This window comes from Doryrhamphus excisus, linkage group LG1 (assembly GCF_037039965.1).
Source record: "Doryrhamphus excisus strain RoL-2023G ecotype Guam linkage group LG1, RoL_Dexc_Guam_v1.1, whole genome shotgun sequence".
NCBI lineage: Eukaryota > Metazoa > Chordata > Actinopteri > Syngnathiformes > Syngnathidae > Doryrhamphus > Doryrhamphus excisus.
The window spans coordinates 1,283,543-1,288,753 of NC_136357.1; positions in this window are offsets into that span (position 1 = coordinate 1,283,543).

Consider the following 5,211-nt stretch of genomic DNA (forward strand, 5'->3'; position numbering starts at 1 on the left):
CTTGATCACAAACTTACATGATGTCAACTCAGTAGACTAATTGAAAACAAATGAAAATTTGAAAGTTTGATCCAGATCTAATCCAGATTGAATTTAGTCCTCAGTGTAAATGCAATGTGCACGAACAAGTTAAAAATGATTACACGCTAACACGATGATGTCACACCAATAGATTGCATTTTTTTTAAAGATCAGGAAAAGATTTGATCCAGATCTGATCCAGATTGAACTTTAGTCCTGTGTGCAAATGCAACATGTACAACCAAATTAAACATGACCACACACACTTGATGTCAAATCAAGAGAATGCGTTTTTTAAACATGATCAGGAAAAAGTTTGATCCAGATCTGATCCAGACTTAAATTTACCCCTATGTAAATGCAACATGTACAAACATAGTAACTATGATTGCACACTTTTATGGTGATGTCAAACAAGAAGATTACATTTAAAGAGATCAAGAAAAAGTTTGATCCAGATCTGATCCAGATTGAACTTTAGGCGTCCATGTACAAACACTTAAAAAAGTCATATGTTGAGGTCAGGTGAGTAAGCGCATGTCTAAAAGACCAGAGAAGAAGAAAACTTGGTTGTGCAATTTTGTGAGCTGTTGTTTTTACACAGGGCCACGCCGGCCCTTTAACAAGGCAGGTTTACATTTACGTGCTGCGGCAAATGGCGGCGTGGCGTGACGCCACGAGCACGACTTTACGCGCGGCCACACACGGAGGCGGAGCGTGCTTTGATGGAGGACCTCCATCTTTACTGCGAAGACCTCTCCAGCGGGGGTCTTTACGGCCAAGCTGGATCAGTCTCCATGGCGACATGGCATGTTTAAGACCGACAACAGTTCTGGTAAACACGGCAGAAGTCCAACATTCCCGGAAAAGCCAAGCATGGAAAATCTGTGACAAACAGAAAATGACGGACGCTTACTTTCATTATCTTCAATAACCCTAAATCAATTGGAAGTGTTTGTGTTTTGGAATAATCCCACTTTGCGTTTCCAAAAATCTATGAATGAATAAATCATCTCTAGGTAAATTTTTTACCATTATTAGAGCCCTCTAGACATACAATAACACCCCTATAGTCAACTTTACACTCCTATTACCCAATATAGTAGACAGAATAAGAGAAAATAATAAACATTGAACCACTTGATGACCTTCTAAGTACAATTTTAACCATTATTAGAGCCCTCTAGACATACAATAACACCCCTATAGTCACCTTTACACTCATATTACCCAATACAGTTGAAAGAGTAAGAGAAAATAGTACACAGTAAACCTGTTTATGACCTTCTAAGTACAAATTTTTACCATTATTAGAGCCCTCTAGACTTGAAGTAACACCCCTATAGTTACCTTTACACTCCTATTAACCAATATAGCAGACAGAATAAGCGAAAATAATACACATTGAACCACTTAATGACCTTCCAAGTACAATTTTAACCATTATTAGAGCCCTCTAGACATGAAATAACACCCCTATAGTCACTTCTACACGCCTATTATACAATATAGTAGACGGAATAAGAGAAAACAATACACATTGAACCACTTAATGACCCTCTAAGTACAATTTTAACCATTATTAGAGCCCTCTAGACATACAATAACACCCCTATAGTCACCTTTACACTCCTATTACCCAATACAATAGACAGGATAAGAGAAAATAATACACAGTAAACATGTTTATAAACTTCAAAGTGCAATATTTAACATTATTAGATCCCTCTAGACATGAAATAACACCCCTACAGTCACATTTACACTCCTATTATACAATATAGTAGACAGAATAAGAGAAAATAATACTCATTGAACAACTTAATGACCTTCTAAGTACAATTTTAACCATTATTAGAGCCCTCTAGACATGAAATAACACCCCTATAGTCACTTTTACACTCCTATTACCCAATACAGTAGACAGAATAAGAGAGAATATTACACCCTAAACATGTTTATGACCTTCAAAGTGCAATTTTTACCATGATTAGATCCCTCAAGACATGAAATAACACCCCTATAGTGACCATTACACTCCTATTATACGACATAGTAGACATAATAAGAGAAAGTGCCATTTAGAGATAAATATGATCAAATAATGATAGCCTGTCCGTGTTGGTAGTGACACCTAGTGGCCAGTGTAGACTACACCTCATTAACAGTGTTGTCTTGCCTTAAAGTATATTTGTATTTGACTTCATTCACAACTTTATTACATTTGAACATGTTTAATGTAAGCCACGATTATGTAACATGTGCTTAAATATGTATTGTTTTGGACTAGTAATAGGCCATAGTCAACCAGTGATATTTACTAATGGACCTATTTTGGGAAAACCATAATAGAGGGAGGGGGCCAGGGACGACTGGCAACCAAAGTACATTTGTTCCGGATATGACAGGAATATGTTTACTTCTCACATTTTCCTACATGAGTGACAAATAAGTTTGGCTAAGTTTGACTCCAGTGCTATTTTTATACAAAACCTTAGCTTACGTGTGTGTGTGTGTATGTGTGTGTGTGTATGTGTGTGTGTGTGTGTGTGTGTGTGTGCGCTCAGGTTGCAAGCTGACATTACATGACATACTTTACTTGTATTTATTAGCATGCCAGCTCACTTTAGCACATGTAAGTTAGAATAGGTCATAGTGGAAGCGTATCATTCTGAGTGACCAGCTTGGATCATGATCGACGGACTCTAGCTTGACGTTTGATTGACAGCTGTCGGCTGCGGAGAGCCACGCCGCAAGTTGGGCAGCGTTTGATGGTGACGGGACATCAGAGAGGGTGAGCAGCTGGCGAGCTTGTAGCCGGGGGTGAGGCCGGGCTTCTGCCCGCTAATACCCGCCTCCCCCTTTCCAGATGCCCCTCGATGACAGTGGCCGCTGTGGGGCGTTTGGCGCTGACGAGGGCCGTCGCTTCCCCTCACGGCCGGAGCGTGCCATGCAACAGCTGCAGGGTCAGGCCCCACCAAAAACAACCAATCGACCCCCACCGGCGGCCCCCCCGGTGCCATGCGGGCCCGTCTCGCCATCAATGTCACCATTGTGGAGCTAAGCCCCTGCAGCAGAGCCATGATCACGCATGTGCTGGCGTGCTGGATGCCGGCAGCTGGCTGCGTGTGGACACTCATCCAATCAATCAAACCATGGACCAGCCTTCCAGCGCAAGTGTCGGAAATGTTACAGCTGGGGTGTCCAACCTTCGAGATGCTCCCATCATCGGTGAGTGAAATCAGCCGATACTGATCAGTGGCTGATCCTAACTAAAACTCATTTCAGACATGCATGTAGTACACAATAATCACACTTGTGAGCTCATACTTTGTGATTTACAGTGACCTGTGACCCCTAAAACTGAAACTGAAAGACCTCAATGTCACCTCGTCAGCGCCTTGACATGCACTTTGAATATAGTGAATTGATATCATTACTGATGAGTAGGCATTTGTTTAAAAAAAATAACATGGGTACAAAATAAGCTCATCAGTGACACCAGCAGATTCATGCACATTAAAGCAGATTCTGCAACGTGAATGTGCACTTTACTGTGTGTCCGCCAGATGGCAACACAGCAGCGCATTCGGGGACACTGGTAGTATTAGTGCTAATACTGTATGTGGATACTAATTACAAACCAATTTCGCGATCCAAATTAAAGAAAGTTACTCTCAGATACTTGACTACTTGATGTGACTTGCTGTGGCCTTTGTATCTGTATTTATCTGAATATTTCAGCATTTCTCTGAATATTTGTATTTTTTTATATTGGAGATTTGTAACTTTTGCAGTCGGGCAATTCATCACTTTGTTTGACCCTCAAAGGCTGCCGTCATCTATCGATAACTGGACTTCCTGAAGTAGCCGTTTAAGCTAATAGCAAACCGTAACTAAATACACGTCTCAGACAAGATACAGGCAAACATGGTACATTTTCTTTGAACTCGTTATATGTTATTAAAATATAATTTAAACGCAATTAAACGAGTTACATCAACGTACTGTACTATTAATGTGCTGCATTTTACTGTGTGTCCGCCAGATGGCAACACAGCAGCGCATTCTGGGACACTGGTAGTATTAGTGCTAATACTGTATGTGGATACTAATTACAAACCTATTTCGCGATCCAAATTAAAGTAAGTTACTCTCAGATACTTGACTACTTGAAGTGACTTGCTGTGGCTTTTCTAATGATAATAAGCAAGTACAGTATACTGTATTTATCGGAATATTTCAGTATTTCTCTGAATATTTGTATTTATATATTTTGTAGATTTGTAACTTTTGCAGTCGGGCAACTCACCAACTTTGTTTGACCCTCAAAGGCTGCCGTCGTCCGTCGATAACTATGGACTTCCTGAAGTAGCCGTTTAAGCTAATAGCAAACCATAACAAACGACGCGTCTCAGACAAGATACAGGCAAACATGGTAACTTTTCTTTGAACTCGTATACATTCACCGCTGATTAGTGTTATTAAAATATAATTTCAACGCGATTAAAGGAGTTACATCAACGCACTGTACTATTAATGTGCTGCATTTTACTGTGTGTCCGCTGGGTAGCAACTAATATTAGCATTAGCACTAATATGTGGATACTATCACTAATTAAAAGACATTAAGAGCCTATCCCGCGTTCCACATTTAAAGTTAATTAGTCTCAAGTACTTAACTAATTGAAGTGACTTGGACCTGATTTGAGTGTGTGGCCAACAAAGAGAAGAACCTTTCTGCTGTAATTGTATGTCCACTAGAGGTCGCTGTTGCCTGTGCAATGCTTACGAGTACATACTGTACATATTTAGTAGGAACACCTGTATTTGTTCTCAGAATGCATTATTTACTTCAGCATTCGTTTATAGTGTCTTCATAGAATAGTAGCTTTTCAGCCCCATCGTTCCTGAAATAAAAATGTTAACTATTCATGATTTTAAAAACTTCAATAAACGTGCAATTGTATAGACTTAGAAGAAGATTAGGAAAGACATGAAGAAGTTTGGAAGTGAGTTTATGCTGGTTACCATGGTTACTAAGAAACTATCTGAGAATGGGGACATGTTTCAAATAAAAATGTGTCAGGCAATAGTTGTTGTGTGCTCAGGTGTGTGTTGAGGCTTTTTTTGTCCATCCAATGCTTGTGATTGGTTGGTGAAGTGTGTGTGTGTGTGTGTGTGTGTGTG